This window comes from Protopterus annectens, chromosome 15.part0 (genome assembly GCF_019279795.1).
Source record: "Protopterus annectens isolate FY-2018-M chromosome 15.part0, PAN1.0, whole genome shotgun sequence".
NCBI lineage: Eukaryota > Metazoa > Chordata > Ceratodontiformes > Protopteridae > Protopterus > Protopterus annectens.
The window spans coordinates 297,895,612-297,915,310 of record NC_056749.1 but is presented as its reverse complement, the minus strand read 5'-3'; the positions used below and the strand labels follow the sequence as shown (position 1 = coordinate 297,915,310).

The following is a 19,699-nucleotide window of genomic DNA, read 5'->3' as shown; positions in this document are numbered from 1 at the left end:
GACTCTGATAGAGCTTTGTACACCATGCATGCACAGAGCTTTTATGAATCTGGCCCAGTATTTTTGTGCATATGGGATTAAAGACTACTTCATTTAAATGATTGTGCCTGAGAAGAAAAAGCTCATGTGTGCAGCACTGCCATGCACTTACAATCACTTCAACTTATTATTACATGGGGACTTACTCTGCCATTCTGAATATGTGGAATGCAGCAATTAGCTTCATTCGAAGTCCCCTTACATAACCCTTACACGACAGAATTGATTTACTTTTCAAATATTTGACTATGAGATTATAAAAGCTGACAAATATAATGAATGGTAGATTATAAGATGTACTATGTTGCCAAGGTCCATTGGCCTATTCCTTGTAACCCTGATGAGGGATGCATACAGCTTAAATCACTCATCATTAACATGCATTCTATATACTGGAAAGGAGATGGTGACTTATTTAATAAAGCAGTCTGCATGGAAAACTAGTAGGCTTTCGCAAATAAGTTATCCACACAACTAAATACACTGAATAAATATTGCATATTTGGTTGCAAATATTTCAGATAAAAGCACAGCTGTGGCATTGCCCATGAATTGTGTATTAAATGAATACTGTGGTCCACGAAGACGGCAATAAAAGGAGATTCCATCATTATAACTTATAACTTGTTAAATTTTAATGATGTATGAAAACTATGAGATTTATAGGTCACTTATTTCTTTGCATAAGTGCTAGTTTTCTTCCATAGATCATAGTCTGCTCACTAACTGCAGTGTCCTGCATGCACACCATCACAAACAATGGAAGGATGCAAACCACTACAGAAACGGTAGCCATTTGAAATGTTGGAACACGCCTGTAGGAGTCCCAAAATATTTAGACTGAGTGGCTGAAAAAACAGACTTACCATATAGAAAGTGCAAGACTGCATTTCCTGGATCATTACGTTTCATCAAAGAACAGTGATTTTAGAGTTGGTTTCTATAAGTTCAGGGGATACAGGACCAGGTCAAAAGAAAAGGGCAATGTTTGAGATTCACTCTTCTCCTGGATTATCTTTATGGGGGGGGGGGGTGTATGGGTACTCAATGTTATGAGTGTATGAGTGCAAACTTTTCAATAGGAAGCCAAACGGAACACTGATGCAGGTATTAGTTTTCTCATAAAGGTAAATGGCACAGACTAATGGTATTATGAGTTAATGCTCAGGCTTAGAAATCTTGTGTACTATCTACTGCCTATGAAAACTGATAGCAGTTAAATCTGTGTCTCATATGAAAAAAATTAAGAAAGGTGTCATGCGCAGTCTTTAAATAGGGAATTACTAGTCTTGATAAATAAAGTCACTTTTCTTGTCTGTAGCTTCAATATCCCTGATAGAACTAAGTGATCACAACATAATGCTTCTTTGCAGAAATTAAGGAATGTTTGTGCATTAATGCTTGCACATCTTACTTGGATTTGACATGGGACATGCGGACTGTTAACATCCTGAGGGATTTATTAACACCCAGCTCATTTTGCAAGTTGCAGAAGATGGATACACTAAGATGACGCAACCCTCGCCACAGACCTGTAAATGTTACTGTCTAATCAACGACTTAACTCTTTGCCCATTACTGCAAATGAAGGAAAAATGTATATGAAGTTGAGTATTGCGATCCTAAAGTCATTGGGAGAGATCAGAACTTGTTGAAAACTGAGAAATATAATGGAAATGTTCACATCCTGCAGTCAAAAAAGACAAGTTAAGCAACCTCTTTGCCTGAAAGTTTATTTAACAGAAACAAGACACAAATTGAAACCAAACAGTGAAGTTAAAAGCCTGTGTAGAGAAACATGCATTTGTGGATTTTTTTGTTTTCACTAACTGGCAGAGAAGGATAGAATGACATGTAAAGTAGGTCAATAATTACAATATCTGCAAATTAAGATTTGGGTCAAACGAGGAAAACTCCATAATGTCACAAAATACAAGATTTTGACAATATTAAATTCAAACATTTTGGCCAGCAAGTAGGGAAATTGGCAAACTATGAGCACCACATAGTCCTTTTCTGATACAGGTGTCCTTGTTCTGATGTTTTTGAACCCCTCTCCTGATACTACTTGTTTCTTTAATTACAGTTGTGTGTGCCTTAGTGGGTCTGTCAGCACTTGTTTCTGTTACCTAAAGAAAAATAAAACAAAAATGTGCCAAAAATAAACCAAATTTAATAAATAATCCTCAGATATGTGATAGCTGCTGTCAATAATGAAAGTTCATTCTTGTACCCAGAATTCTGAAATATGTTTATAGCAATACTGATTTTACTTAGGCTGCTAGGAATTTCATGAGCACTGTGACGGTAATAGCAAGAGCAACTAAAACACTATACTGAAGAAACTAATCACAGAGTCAAGATGTTTTTACAAGAGTCATTTTTATTCTGCCTGAGCAATTTGTAAAGTGTATTCTTTACAATTTTAATTGCACAATCATCTCAGCTTTATTTCTGCTAAACAGTCATTGATTTCTATTTGACCAAAGAAGCACACATACACTAATGCATACACACACACACACACACACACACACACACACACACACACACACACACACACACACACACACTCATCCCTTTTTCTGTGAATTACTGATATTGTGATGTATGCAAATACATTTTTTTGCTATATACATCACATAACTAAATTCATGCACTCCATGGCTTGCATCAGACAATAATTCAATCATTGCTAATTGGCAGAGATGGCACCTAAACTGAAATCAAGTACCTAATAAAAGAAAGAATATGACTGTGTGTGTGTTTATTTACTGGGGTAGTGCACTATGTCATGGACTTTAAATCAGACTTAACCAGAGTGTGCTCCCAGGCTAAGAGACTTGCACACATTCACACAGTTAGGCCACAGAGGCCGAGAGAATCAAACCCTGGACCACTAGAGTACAGGAAACAGGTCATTATTAGCTCCTTCATCCTCCATGTAAACTATGTTATAAAAATAGTTGCCACATCTTTCTTCCTGACAGTAACAAGAGAATTTTTATTTGCATGTTTTGTTAATGACAATCAATATACGAGAGAAAAAAATGTGATGACTTAAAAAGGGTTTACGCTCAGAGTGTTATGTAAAGGCCTGGATCAATGAAATGGGCAGCTATCTGGAAACAGAACAGGGGGATAACCAGCTATGACTAGATGATCCTGGGCACATTCCCAGTCTTCTTTAATAGCTGGTTCCTTGACACGGCCATAAATTAGGATGTGTTAGCTGCACTGAAAACATTACCCAAGACACCTTTTGATGTACGATGCAGCTGATGCGTCTCTCTGGAGGAGTTAAGTCTGCTGTAGGCGTCACAAATAAAAGCCCATATCATGCTACACTGAACCTAAAGACAGAAATAAGGAAACCTGATGCTTATGTATAAAGATGTAGTATCTCTCCAGCTGTCATTAAAATAATCTTAAAGCCAACAGGATATTTAGTGGCACAATCTCTACAGGAAGATAACATACTCTTCCTGAGACAAGGCTGCCCTCTACAGAGTATGTCCTTTTTAATAGCTGCATCGCTACCCTAAATTTATTCTGTGCTTGTAGGAGGGCGTCCTCAACCAGTGGCATTAAAGTGCAACATAAGATTGTCTTTTTCCTCTGCTGTTACATCTTTTATTGCACATGCGCCATTTATACATAATGTACTCTATCATATCTAAGTCTCTGTCCTTTGCCACAAAGCTAGTCATCAGTAAACAGAAGTAACTTAGCAAGAACACTTAACTACATGAAAGCTGTAATAACACAGGAATACTGGCACATGTGCAGTTCTCAGTCAGGATTCAGAAAGCTTTACTGATGTAGACATCAATCAGTACAGTTCTTTCATTTAAAAAGCTTGTTTTATGGATGCTGAAGTCAAATTAATCAAATGGGAGCATTATTACTGAACTGCATAGTAGTACCAGGATGTGTACATTTAAAATGGCATTGTGGCATTAATTTATAATTTACTTGCATACATTTTACAGAAGACATACATTTGCCCAGCAGTTTTTAAAGAACACATCCTTCACAGCTGCAGACATCAGAACAATGCATTCTGAAATGAGCATACAGAGAACAACTTATATGTTGGGTTAATGTGGCTAATTACCCATCAAAGCTGATAGGTATATGTGAAGTTTGCATTGTGGTCAGTTTGCATGGCAGTATATTGACAGCATGTAGTCAGTATAAAAAATAACTATTAAAGGAATATGTATCGTACTGATATAGATGGGGACATGACAGGTGAACTTCTTGAGTAACACTATGGTAGCTGATCAGGAATTTTAAACAAGGGGTGGTCTGTTAGGAGGAGAAGCAGATAGGAGTACAGCATGTTTAATAGTACATTACAGCAAGTAATAAAAAATAAAATAAAAAGAGAGAGAGAAAGATTAATGCTCTGGAATCTTAGAGATTTATGCACACCAAACAGTATACAATAAGCATATCATCTTGAGCTATATTACTTATATAAGACATAGGCAGTACACAGGTGCATTGTAATATAATGAGCAAAAGTGAAAAGATGGGTAAACATAGCTGCAGTATTTCAAGAACAAGCAAAAAAAAAAAAACATCAAGTCCAGGGCGGGGAAGCACTAACATGAATGATATTACAAAGTTAAGGTTAAGTTACAAAAAGGAATGTGGATTTATTTTTTTTTAAAAGTGTGTTTGTGTAAACCCTGCATCTGTACACACAGTTCTAATGACTGAAGGGACAGTATATTAACACTGCTAAAACTTGGAACATTTTCTTTAACCACAACACTTGCAGTACTAACGTTCGTCAGTTATTTAATGCATATATTTACTTTTGATAACTGGGTCATTACAGCAATCACAAAGATGTTTTTCAGACATGAATAAAGGCAACAAGCATGTACAAGTAAACAGGCTTACTGTGTATTTCTCAGAAGAATTATAGATGGTAAATATGTGAATGCAAATGCAGTGCACAAATAATGACCCAGTGATAAATGTTAGCACATTAGTGGTAATGTTCAGTTATCGAGTGCACCATCAGATCTATGAGATGTGAATCCGTTGGCAGATTGATAAACTTTAGCACCAAATATTCTAGCAATAATGAATGAAAGTGTATTCCATACCTTGATAGCCATTACAGTAACATTCAGCTTTGTTCAGTCTAATTAACTTATTCACCAAAATGAATGTTATCAAACAGTCAGCATAATACCTTGATGTAATTTCGTTAGCTAAATGAGGAGTCACTGGAACCACTGCGTATTTAAGACGACCTTCACTTTCTTCTTTTAGACTAGCTATAAAACCCATCAGTCATTAACACAAGGCAAAAGGCCTTAAAGTATTCAAGTAACAATTTTGTAGAACATTGCTGCTCAGATTCATCTTGCGATTTCAGCAGTTTTGAACACCAGTGAGCTACTCTAGTTTTGTTTTATATGTCACTAGACCAAAGCATTTAGCCACACAATATTCTTAAGCCAATCATTAAAGCCAGATAGAAAGTAATGTAAAAAAGTTTAAATAATAGGTGAAACATGCATTCAATACCATGATGTAGATAGTACAGTTGTGTAACATCTTTCCATAACAATAGATGCCCTTCTCTTCACTGTTGCAGTATTCTTCACAGAAATCTCCTGTCAAGGATAGCCCCACGTCCAGGCCAGTATACCAAAGCCTCTATGTCTTATGGGCACCATACATCACACCTGCTAATTGCGCAGGGCATAGAGCATAAAGGTGATGAACGGATACAAATACACAAAACTGAATTCACCCCAAGGACAAAAGAGAACATGCTCATCAAAACCAAAAAAAAAAACACACAAGAGAAAGGAAGCGAGAGCCCCACAGCCAGGAGTGAAACAAAACACAAGGGCAAGAGAGGGAGGGAGGAGGGAGGGTCCAGATACTGCAACAGTGAAGAAAAGGGCATCTATTGTTATTGTAAGATATCACACTTGTGCTATTGTCCTTCCATATCACTGTTGCAGCATTCTTCACTGAAGCGAGAGTATAACAGCCAAGAAGATGACTGAGGAGGAAGGCACATAACAGCCATCCACAAACCTATAGAGAATAGCCCTGGCCCTAGAAACAACATTCAATATGTAATGCTTAGTCTGTGTATGAACAAAAGACAAAGTAGCAGGCTCAAGGATGGAAATGGTATCCAATCTCTTAAAGGCACCAGAAGAGGCAAATACCCTAGCAGACTGTCCCTTCACAGTTGACCTTTGACACAGAAAGAACAACAAGAAGAAACAGCCTTAGAGAATCAGGAGGAGATGGCTTGCTTGTAAACAGCCAAACCCAATTCCTGGGATAAAAAAAAATCAGTTGCTCTGACTGGTGAATAACCTTTGTTTTATCCATATAATATTTGTGCTGTCTATGCAGGTCCAAGGTGTGAAGAACCATCTCAATGGCACACTGTGGAGAAGGGAACTAGGAATGAAGTGGAACAGACTGATTACGAGAAAAGTCATTAACCACCTAGGTAAAAGGAAGGTTTATCACAAAGATACAAAGAGACACGATATCTCTGTGAAACAAATTAAAGAAAGAATAGGCATAAGAGCCCAACATTCTAGATCCTGCCTTGGCAGAAGTAAGAGCCAACAGCAAGAGTTTTCCAAATGCAAAGTTGCAAGGTGGCTAAACTAGCAGGTTGAAAGGTCTCCTGAGTCAATTTTTCAAGTACAAAATTGAGGTCCAAGAAAGTAGAATAGGCTTTCTCAGGGGCCTGTTAGGAATGATACCTTTAAGAAATTGCTTGACCTCAAACCAAGAGGCCAAAGGCAGACAAGCAGAGATTATTGGCAGGTGATCTTTAACTAAAGAATATGCTAAGCCAGCATGGAGCAGATCACACAAATAAGAGAACCAAGGCAGCCCTACTGAATGGTGCATGTACTACCATCAGGATCTCCTAACAGAAAACCTTTTCCATTTAGATGTATATGATTTTCTGGTAGTGGGTTTCCTAGCCTAATGCAGAATGCAAAGTACATCCTCAGAAAAGAGGAGCCTAAAGGGGATCAAAATCCTTTCAGCCACAGTGTAATTTGATCAGTGGACAACTGAGGATGGATAAGAAATCCCATGTCCTGAGAGAAGATCCACCTTGTGAGGTAATTTGTGGTGATTTCCCCTAACCAGATGAAAAAGAAGGGGGGACCAGTGCTGTCTGGGCCAAAAGGGTGTCACCAACAAGATTTTGGACAAGTCCTGCTTGATCCTGTACAGAATTTCTGGCAGCAGAGGAATGACATGCAGAAATATCTTCTTCCAAGGAAAAGACAGGCCCTGGGAGCAAACTACACAGGAAAAAAATGGGAATTGTGGGAACAATGCATAGAGGGGAGGAATGAGGTTTAAAAGAATGGCAGGACATAAATGAGCTATGTAGTGTTTTATTAAAAAAAGATTGGGTTACTTATAAGTGATGTACAATGTTTACAACTGGGAGTGTGTCAGTATGGTTTGTGATGTAAAATGCTTGCAACTGTAACTGTATCAGCATGGTTTGCTTTCATTTATATAAATGTATGATTGCTTATGTCATAAGTGATGGTTTAATAAAGATGTTTCTTGTTTAAGAAAGGGACAAGAATTGAATAATTTTTGTAATGTTGCTTAAGTTATATGATATATAGCAATACATGTGAAGCATGTGTGTTAATTTTAACTTAAAACAGTCTGGTTACTTTTATATAAATGTAAATTAATGTGTCTATATCACAAGTAATATTTCAATAAAGGTGTTAAAAAAAAATAACGCCTACACTAAGTGCACACCATTCTGAGTGAATAGACAACACACGCATAACTCACACTCTTCTTTCTCCTAATTTTAGTTTTCCTACTGATTTTCTTGCAGCTTTAAATATTGACAAGGATACATAAAGGTTACCACTAAGTGTAGACTACATGTACACTTAGTGTAATCTTTCAGAGCAACTAAAAAGCACAAAATGTGGTAGGGATGTTCTTGAATGCATAGTGTACATTTAGTGTAGGCTTTAATGAATCTGGCCTAGGTTATCCACTTTACACATCAGAGAACTTGGCACTCTCGACTAGAATACATAAGGTGGCCTGTTCAGAAAGAAGTCAAAAATATCTACCTGAGGGATACCCCACCAATGGTCTATGTCCAGAAACACATCTCTGTGGAGCTTCCATTTGTGAACCTGTTTTCTGGACCTGCTTGGATACGTTCCCACCAGATTCTGGAAGAATGCAAATCACATGAAAAGTCACCTGATGACTGATAGCCAGATCCTGGGTCTGAAAAGATAGTCTGCAAATGAGATACGACTTCATCCACCCCTGCATGTTTATATGCCACAATATGGTGGTATTGTCCATGAAGATTTTCAGGGTTCTGGGGACAAAGTGAATGAAAGGCCATAGAACCAGAAGCAGAGCCCTCATCTCTTGTATGTGGTAAGGCCTGACCTCTGATGAGGTCAGAGACCCTAAACATTTAGAGGGCTACAAGAAGCACCCCACCCCAGATCTCAGGAGTCAGTGAATAGTCCTTTGGAAAGAACTGGTTGCTGAAAGGGCAGGTTTGGATTGAGAGAAAATGCCTTAATATACCACTGGAGCTCAAGTCTGAAACAAGGAAGCAAAGGAACAAGGAAACTCAAGGGGGTGACCATGTTGAAGCCACACAGATCTGAGATACCAGTGTAGCTTCTTCATATGAAGCCTGGCAAAAGGAAGCATGGCAACGCAGGAGTCCATAATTCCCAGAACCCCGAGAAATTTACTGACATTGACAGAGGAAGAAGAAACTGGAAGAAAGTTGTTAGAGACAAAACCTTTTAAGCAGGAAGACAAGATACCATGGGAATGGTCTGAAGTCTGCAATCGAGAAATCTTTGAAGGGGGGGTAAGGACTTACTTTTGAGACTGATGGTGACCCCAAGACTAAGAGTGGTAAAGTGGAGATCTTGCAGAAGACTTCTGGGAGAAATAGGTTTTAATAAGCAAATTGTCTAAACAGAGGAATATCTGTACTGCTCGAAGCCGACAAAAAGCAATGACAGGAGAAAGGCATTTGGTGAATATTCTTGGGGCAGGAGTAAGGCTCTAGGGCAAAGCAGAGAACTGAACATGAGAGGAATAAATAGAGAAACAAAAATTTCATGAACACAGGGTGAATGGGATTATGGGGATAGGGTTCTTAAGCTCGAGCGATACCAAGGCCTGAGGAAATAGATGATGAAACAAAGTCGGAAAAGACTGCATCCTGAAAGAAGGGACCTTGAGGAAGGTGTTGAATAAAGAAAGGCACAGAAAGTCCCCTCCATCTGGGGAAGCAAAAACATCTTGGAGGAAAATTCCCTTTCCTACTTGGGTGGGTGGAACAGGCTGAATGGTGCCTGCATTCAAAAGGGACTGCAAAATCTCTGGGAAATGAGAAATTTGGATTGGGGAGGGGACGTCCATTCCATGAAATACCCCAATAAAAGAATCTAAGATGATCTGTTTTCAATTTGGGAGGAACACGGAAGGGGATGGGACAAGGAGACCTGGCCTAGGTGGGTGAGGCAGCAAAATGTCATATAGAGATAGTTTTTTCTTGAAAGGAAGTCTTCTGAGATGTAGACATCTAACTAGACTTAGCAGGAGGAATGGTTTTAGACCCCTCCTACCTTTGGAAGGTGGACTATAATGCCGATGGATTAAGAAGGGTAACATTTAGGTACAAGGGAGACAAAAATTTACTCTAGTACCTGCACAGCCTTGTCTTTTTTCTAGAGGGACTTGAGCAGGTAAGCCACAGCTGTCCCAAAAAATATTTTTTATTGTCCAGAGGAGCATCCAAAAGTTTATACCTCATCACAATAACATAGGCAGCAGACCTAGAAGAGGAATCAGAAGCTTTGTAACTGCATTTTATGGCATAACCAACAACCTGGGAAGTGTACCCAAGCAGGAAATGAGCTGGACTTTTCCATTCAGAATCAGGAAGATCAGACACAATCTTAGCTACCCAGAAAAGGACAGCCAAGACATATCTGGTCATATGAGTTTGATAATTAATAGCCTGAAAGGACAAGGGACAAGATGGCAACAGTGTACACTTTTCACCCAAATGTTTGAATAGCTCTACTTTCCTTATCTGAAGAAAGATGGTTAAAAGAGTGCAACATTTTAGAGGGTTTATCAGTTGACATTGAAATCAAAAAAGGATCAGCAGAAAGGTACAAACAAAAGTTGCAGTCCTTAGGTACCTTGTACAACCTATCTGCTTTCTTAGGGGTAGGAGTCAGAGTCTGGAGTTACAAAAGCATCAGAAATGTATCCAAAAGAGTTGCCAAAACAGGAGGAACTGCAGATGGATTAGGTGACTCCATATGCAAAAGTTCATAGTATCTCTTTTGGACATGGTAGCAATCCCATTTAAAGTGTACAATCGGAAAAGTAAAAGTATGCCCAAAAAGGATTCCAATTCTGTTCCAAAAGGGAATTGGAGCTCAAAGAATCATCTAAGCCATAATCTAGAGTAGGGATTTGAAACGAGTAAGCTCAAGATCCCAGAATCTAAGTCACCATCTGAGGAATCTGGTTCGCTTGCCCTCTTAACAGAAGTGGGAGACCAAAGAGGATCAGGAACTGAACCCCCCTGGGAAGACTTCAAGCCCATCAATGCACCGAACAAGCCTTTGGCAAAACCCTGCAACTCATGCTGGAGATCTTTACCAATACTGTAATATGCTTTGTTTTTTTTGTTTTTTTTTTTTAAGAGGGAAATCTGTCCCAACAACCCTCAGCTGTTTGGTCCCTTGGCAAGATTTGATAATGTACCAGTAATCTCCTCTAAGACTAAGATTTGAGGAACCCCCCTCTTTGGAAATAATCCATTGTTCCCCCTCGATGCACAGACCAGACATTTCAAAAGCCTCTGTGAACGTGCAAGAACTTGGATCTATGCCTGCCTCTAACAGGGTTGTGACAGAGGAATCTGATGCATGCACCCGGTGGTCTTCAGGGTTTTCACTTGCTTCTAGAAAGACATCTGGTGGAGGCTGGATAGCAACAGGATTAGGCCTAGACTTCTTGACCTTCTTAGAAGACTGCTGTCCCTCAGGATGGGAAGCTTCTACCATAGTACCCTGGGCCATCAATTTAAGATGCTGGTTCTCGAGGTATATGGAGAATGTGACTACAAAGGGTCTTAGGGGCAAAAGCTTGTCAGATAGAGCAGTGTGTATGGTCCGTGGTAAGCACCTAGGCAAAAAGGACAATGGTCATGATGCTTTTTGAGGGGAATCTGCCTCCCACTCTGACATTTACTCTTCTTGGATGACAAGCAAGTAAGCAACAAAATGGAAAACAAACAACCCCCAATGGGGCACTTATCTGAAAAAGGCTCAATAACTAGCACAGCAGAAGGGCATTCAAAGTGATGACAAAGTTGTTCTGAGTATTTGCTTCTGTATGTCATCTTTATGCCTTACACCCTACACGGAGACCACGTGAAACACATGGCACTTATAATATCTAAAGGCTTTGGTGTACTAGCTGGACATAGGGCTATCCTTGGCAGGGGATCTCTTCTGTGAAGAATACTGCAGCAGTGATATGGAAGGACATCAGGTGTTCCAAAAAATGTTAAGATACAGGTAATGCTCAGTTAAAAAAAAGCAAAACAAAACCAAAATAAAAAACAGAAAACAGGTCTGCAGCTTCATGACAGTATGGCAAACTGCTGTAAAGCACAGGTGAAAAAAAAAACTGACATCTTTATGCTTGCTAAACAAGACATGGCTGTGTAATTAGCCTATGAGGAAAAATCAATAAAATATTAAAAGGAGAGTCAGGTAGTAAAACTAACTTCAAAGGCTGTTGCAACGAGTTAATATTTCACTTCCCCAAGTCACATTAAGTGAAAGAGGGGAAAAATAATGCAATTATGAGTGTGAATAAGAGCACACTTGCACTTGAGTATGTGACAGACTGACATAAAATACATATATTTTTCACCTTCTTTGGTGGCTTTTTTGACTGACTATAATCCTGAGTTATCTACCAGAAAATCAAAGATTTTGGAGAGCAGAACAAAAAATATGAGGCAAAATGAGGGAAGTTGAGAGGCATGGGTGAGAGTCACAATGCCTTGCACTAAATGACGTTTTCTCATTCATTTGATCACAGTCAGAGAACTGAGATGCAGAAAGTGTGAAAAGTAGTTTTAATTGCTGGGCACATTTGTGTGTTCGAGTGTGTGTGTGCTTAAGTTCTAATGCCTTACTGAAAAAAAAAAATCTCTTGATATAAATGAAGAGTGCACCATCAAACTATTAATACTGTTAATTTATGGGCGTGTGCACACATGAGTGTGAGTGCCTGTGAAAGTCTGCAGGTGTCTATCCAGACATTAAATACTTACATAACTTATATTTTGGTTATAAACTACTTTCTCTAAGAAAAATTACATGTCCTGCAGCAACTTTGAACATTAGGTGAAGGGACTACTTTACAAAAAAAAAATATATATATATATATATATATATATATATATATATATATATATATATATATATATATAAATAAATATAATTATGTCTTTGTGAATATGAGTACTGATAAAAACAGTACAATGCACTTTGACAGATAGCCCATTATCCAAGCCAAAAGCTACCCTTCGGGGTGGTTATTATTTCCACAAAAAGTTTGAGTTTGGAGAGGACATCCATCTGCAGTGTTTGGCCTAGTAACACTCATGGATGCTCCATTATTTCCTGAATAACGTCTATCCTGGGGCATAACTGCTTGCTTGTTCATTATTGATCTCAAAAGATGATAAATGCATGCCTTCAGTGAAGAAGCTAAGCCATCTGTAAACAATTCATTGCTGCTTAGTTCTAAGGGAGAAAAACTAGCCAGTCATACTACATACACTTATTGTCTTTTGAAAACCATACCAAGAATGCCAAGGATATGTGATGTGCAACATATTACTTAGCTACCTCTCTTAAGTAGAACCTAAAGAGGCTTCTAATTGTACAGTAGAGCTGTTTTGCTCCATCTTTATAGACTGTAAGATATAGATTTACAGCCTTGATGCAACATTATAAGCAAGAATCATTAAAGTATTCTCATGCTATATGTGAATATAAAGTATATTCTTTATAGTTTCGGTCTTTTTAATCACATATAACATGGCTCATATTAGCATTTGCATGCATTATATACCTATAAATTAGCAGGATACTAAAAGTTAGTCCTGAAATGAGACAGAATCCAAGCTTATTGACTCCTATTCCATGTCATGCGGTCAGATTTTATAATGACTTGTACATCGTTTGCTTCTTCCATTTCATATGAGCAGAGCAAAGAGAACTAACCCATTTTTTATACAGATATCCTTGGTTTAATGACAATGGTTAGTTGTGACTCCTCAATACCAACCTTGCTTTACATACCTATAAAATAACCTTCCAATGTTCTGTCAAACTCTTCACCTACTCTTAAGAACTCATCCAAATTATTTATCGCCTTCTAGCTGCTTCCCCATTGCTGCCAAATCCAGTGGAGAGTAGTGCTAAACCTCTCAAAGTACCACAGGTCACCAATCATCCCCAGCAGCACAGTCTTGTCAAAATAAAACTTAAACTCAATTACACTGCCCAGTGGCCACTCTTCTTCTTAAAATGGTAATAAAGAAAACAGATTCAGTCTCCACCTTCACCAACCATGGGTCCATAATCTCGCAAATGATCTGCACTGCATCACCCAAAAACGCATAACTGACTTTTGTGTCATCTCCTGAAATGAAATCATGCACAGAAATCCCCTCGGGTTAAAACCAATGGTGACTCAAATGAAATTCCCTCCCAACTTTTTTAGAACCAGCCTCAATGGAGAAACCTTAAAGCTGTTAAAGGGAAAAATTTCAGACTGACTCAGTAACCTACTCACCCCCACCATTCCTTCTCCAACAAACCTTCCAAGATCTCTTTCCTCTACAAGGAATAGAGTTTTTACCTGCTGACCCCTCCCACCTCTAATTTAATAGAAAATCCCCCATAAAACCAATTACTTCAAACTGCAACTGCTGAATCAGAAAATTGCATGAACAGCTGATGCAATACCTGTACTTAATGGAAAAATGTGATCCCCAGTCTTCTCATTTACCCACAAAATAACACCCCCCTTCTCCACCCCCCCCCCAAATTCCCCCTAACCCAGCTACCTTGAAATGCAGAAAACAAAGAATGTAACCAACCCGATTCAGGCTGCTATGAACCAATGTGCCTTCCCATCTGCCACCAGCACAGCTTTATACATGCCAGCACACTTCGAACAGGTGTGCAAAACCTACACTCCACCCAACAGCAATGTCCCACATTAAAAGCCTGACATTTTCCCAACACCTTCCCCTACTAATTTACCCCCTCTGCTAAGAATTGTAAAACAATCATAGTGGACAGCCATATGTCAGGGTGCCTCACCTCCCTACACATTGACTGATCCATCACTCTCCACTTCAACAACCTCTGACTGAACCACATCCAAGTATATCCCACTTGTAGACAGTGAGCCTCACGGATCATGAGAAAAAGGCCAAGAATGGTAAAGCCAAGGCCATATCCAAGTAAACAGCCATATAGTACACGAAACCTAACACCCAATTTTCCCATGTTCTCGGTCACAGCCTACCTACTCTTCTCTGCCCCAAGGCTGCTAAAGCACCCAGAAAATCTTTATTTGCATTTTCCAATTCCAGGAAGCATTGAACCCCTATTGCATCAATTAATTTGTAAATGGTGACATACTCCCTCCTACCTGCCTTCAACTGAGGACAGCATATGAAAAGTAAAAAAAAGAGTACCCCTTACCTTGCCCTGGGGGCCAGGTCCTCATGCTGTAACTCCATCCTCTCTATGGATGACACAAAACTCCAAGAAGAAATCCTACCTGCCATCCCCGATGGATGCCTCACTTTCAACCTGCCCCCCCTTCCCTAATCTTCTACAGATCTTCCATAATGCAGGCAGTTCCACCAGACTCCTAACCCCAGCTATACCTGAACTATCCCCCAAGACACCAAGTCTGACATGCCCTACAGAAACTCCCACCAGCATGTGCTTACCTGCAGCCACATCACGTACTGCTCCAATGGCCATAACATCCACCATGACCACATCCCTTGATTGCCACAGCTGTTCCCTCAGGCTACCAACCTGCTCTTCACTGTCTGCCTTATTCCTTGACAGGACTCACCAAGTTCCTGAGCCACCACTGATCCACTGGTAGGCAATTCTTGGAACAGCTCCTATGAAACAACAGCTGCCCATCTCTGCTACAAACTCCGCACATCAGCCATCTGCCAAAAGCGAGGACAATAAGAATCTAGGAGATAAACCCATACCAATATACCAACCTAATAGAGCTTGCTCCATGCTCCTCTGGCCTTAGAAAGACAGTAAGATACTCTCAAACCCATCAGAAATGCATTCCAAAAAAAAAAACAGTGACAAATTTGGAAAATTGCAGGGTAATCATGGACACTGGTAAAATATTGGCACTGTTAGCTCAGCCATTAGCAAAATAAAAATGTGCACCATTACACCTTTCAAACATCAGTCACCCTGCCTATAAGGATCTGAAGTTGTCCAGATCTCTGGTTCCTATTTTAGTCACTAAACAAAGACCTACTGGAGTTTGACTCCAAATCTGGCAAAGAATCTAAAACTGGGACAGCTTTATACACTGCCCTATAAGCTTATACTGTTGTCAGAATAATCAAATCAAGTTGTGGTTTGTTTTCATTTATGTAAATGTATGATTGCCAATGTAGTAAGTGATGGTTTACTAAAGATGTTTCTCGTTTAAAAAAAAAATAAGGCAGGAATTAAATAATGTATGCAATTTTTCTAAGGATATATGATATATAGTGATATATGTGAAGTATAATGTTTGTTATGGTAATATAGTTTGATTACCCACAGCATTAAATGGGTCTATATTATCTTGTTGAAATGGTATAACAGAGAGTGTCATTTCACCGACAAACAGCAAACTGGAAATACAGCGAAAGTTCAGGTCAGCCATGGCATTGCCCTTTAACCCACTGTAGTGCAATCTCGGAGTTGGTATATTTATTTAGGGGGGTGTGGGGGCACAGTGCCCACATTGGGGGGTGTGGGTGGTGAGGCCTCCCACTTTGAAATGTTTTAACTGGTATGTTGTGTCTTGTAGGTTGTTATAGCATTGGGATCTCAAGCAATGTTGAGACACCAGCTTAAGGAAATCTTCCCTGAGCTGCATGTTTGAACAATCTTTTATGTGAATGACAGTAACATGAAATAATGCAACACTGCATGGAATCAATGCCTGGCTAAAAGAGCATCAGCCAAGATAAGATAGTGCTTATGAATAATTCCTCTCTTTATCAAGGCATAATTATTAATGTAAACAAATATTTGTGTTGAAAATAATTCCTCTAATAATCAAATGCCAGACAACAAATGTAAACCAGCTATAAGAGTTCACAGTGGATTTTAGAATTGTTAGCTCAGCTATTTGCTAGGAAAAAAATAGAACGGAAAGGTCACAGCAGGCTGGAACAAGGGTCACACACTGACGTATTGTAACAGCAGTGAATGGCTCTTCTATTAGAATTTGTATAAACATGTATTAATCAGTAATTTTCCATTTCTATCGAACCATTCTTAAACCATATGTGTAAGATTAAAAATAATGTAAAATACATGATTTGTAAAATGTACATACATGTCATAAACAAAGAATCAGAAAATATATATTATTCTATTTTATACATTGTCTATAGAAAGAATGACAGGAGCGGATGTTGTGCCTTGCATATACACGCTGCGGACTTTATATGAAGTTTTTATTAAGCTTTTTTATTGCTTTGTAAGTTGCAAATTTTCATTAATTCTGAATCATTCAACAGTAGTAATAATGTAAATATTAACTGCATCTGTAACAATAATAAATAGTATTTATTAGAAAGGTTGCATCAGTATTAAGAAGATATGATGACAAAGCTGAAGCAAGAAATGTTACAGAAAAGGAAAACTGTTGTAGTAGCAATCTTAAAATAAAATGTATGACCAGATTAGGACACAGTGTATGTCTAAAGAGGCAGGACTGCATCTGTCAAGACTATAAAAATCTTGTTAATCTTCCTCAGATACATGAGCAATAAACTGTACTGACCCTGGGATGCCTTGCTTTGGTTATCATTTATATTTCTTGTTCTTCTGACTGCCTGTATTTTTTTCCTCATAGGTGCAGTGCTTGTAGATACGTTTTATAGTTTTTGGTGTCGAAACATGAGAGGAAACAATGCAGAAAGTGCAGAAGTTGAAAAGTTGAAGTAAAAGTTGAAATACTGAAGAAAGGTCAGGTGAAGGAGACAAGAATCCAGGGACTAGATCAGATTTACTCTGTGGGACCCCATCCACAGGGAAGGGAGGTGGAAGAAAAGCCTGGGCAGTACATTCCCAAGAAGCGACTTCCACAGTGCTGAAGACCGGTCCTACTTTTATTTTTGCTTGTTAATGTAGAATGCATTAAAACTTTGTTCTCCTATGGTTGCATGTGTAAACTACAACTTATGAGGCATGCAGTTAAAGGAATTTGCATAGTAATAAGATTTTTAAATGTGGAAAGGCAGGGCATCACAGTTGTATTGCAACCAGAAACTAGACCTGAGAGATTAAATTTTAAAAGTAACAGTATTAGAGACTTAAACCAAGATTTTATACCAGAAAAAGTACCTGTTACCAGTATCAGAAACGGATACTTATTAAGATTTGCTAAACCATTTCAAGAAAAAATCTCAAGAGAAATCTGAAAGTGTTACTGAGGAAAGCTCTCAAGAAAAATCTGAAAGTTTTTTTCATTCTCTAAAGGAAGAGAGATGTCAAATTCTAAAAAGAATACCTCAGATAAGGTTTATCTCCTAACTTTCCCAGATTTGAAGAAGTTATAAACCAAGCAGATAGTGAAGGTAGTGATAATTTACAAACAGGAGATCCACAATTTTTATTAGATATTATTCATGATTGGGTCAGTCAGAAGGAACAAAAGTTAAGGGAAAAAGAAATACCTCATGGATGGAAAAAGGGAAGTACTATTTATAAACTGCCTTCTTTGATTTATGAATTTACAGAGCAGGGAAACCAAATCAGAATAAAAGAGATTTTGTTAAGAAAACATTTATTCCAGCTCTTTTACAACAGGTTTTTATGTGTACATTATAGTAACACCAGACTATAGACGCTTTGTCAAAAAGATGTTCACATTTACAGGAAAGTGTAGAAGAATCAGACAGACAGGTAAAAGAGACGGCAGATGAACTAAAAGCTTTACATAAAGAAATTAAAGAAAAAGAATATAAGGAGACATTTAATCAAACAGAACAGGTAGAAGAAGACATGAGGGAATGGAAACAACAAGTAGTTAATTTAGAAAAATAAGTGGAATTCAGGGATTGTGAAATAAAAGCATTAAAAACAACTTTTCAAGAAGCTATTAGACTAGGAATTCAGCTTGAACAAAAAGTTGATGGTGAGGGGGAAGAAGCAAGGAAAACCCTTTTAGAAGAAATAAAAAGGGGTATGGCAAATAGCCTCTGTATGGGGATATCAGCTACCAGAACCAGACTGGGACAAGTTAACATAAATACCTCTCATACCCAGTTCTCAATATAATAATGCCACAGCATCAAGCTATACTTCATCAGCGATTCCTACTGCTACAATATGGGAAGATAATATTGGAATAAAGTCAATGTGTCCAGTTACACAGGCATTAGACAGTAGTGGATCTACTTACAGATCATTAACCCCTCAAGAACCGATGCCCAACCAACAGTGCCCACGTAAAGCCCCATCTTGAAATGACTCAAAATAAAACTGTTACTCTGCCAAACTGCACATCACAAAAAACAACAGGGACCAAGTTTTATCATTCTTAGAAAGATTATGTAGTAACTTCAGTCTTCAGAATTTTAGGAACTAATCCAATAAAACAAGTATTAAAGAGAGATAAAAACAAAAAAAAAAAAACAAGCTCTTCTAAGCTTCCCAACCAAATGTAGTCCAAGGCCTACTTGCACAATAGTACCTACTGGTTGCCATGAACATAGTACTTGCAGTAGCACGTTCATACCAAAATCTGACCCCTTACCCCATTACACTCACAAAAAACAGGTAAGCACCTCCTTGTACTTACCTCATTTCCTCCCAAAAGTCTTATTTTCCCAGTTTAACCCTTCCATCCTCACCACACTAACCTTCTTCCATTACCATCTTAACTCCTATTACTATTCCTACCTGACCCTTCCCTGAAAATGGCCCTGCATAAATTGGTTTGTTCCAAAACCTCATTAATCCTTACATAGCTAACCCGTGAAGGCAAAATTCATTAGACAGGCATTTCTTTAAATTAACTGTCAATAGGTGATTGTTGCAGTTATACTACAGTTTAGTCCTGCTTGAAAGAAAAAGAAAATTTTCTCAACTTGTATTATACATGCTAATAAACAAAATGCTGCCATTCGAATGATGACCAAAGACATGATCGTACAGGACAAGAGACTAAGTACTTATTAGCCTGGCATGAGACAAAAAACAGATGGAGAAAATTGCATGAAAAGGGC

General features: G+C 38.4%; 1 long non-coding RNA gene across 1 annotated transcript in view; it reads right to left on the bottom strand.

The window, feature by feature from the left end:
- Positions 1 to 1,755: 1,755 nt before the first annotated feature.
- The window catches only part of LOC122789654, a 246,435-nt gene continuing 228,491 nt past the window's right edge, over positions 1,756 to 19,699 (bottom strand). The window contains exon 3 of the long non-coding RNA XR_006362850.1: positions 1,756 to 2,168. This is a non-coding gene — a long non-coding RNA (uncharacterized LOC122789654). The remainder of the gene's footprint in view (positions 2,169 to 19,699) is intronic.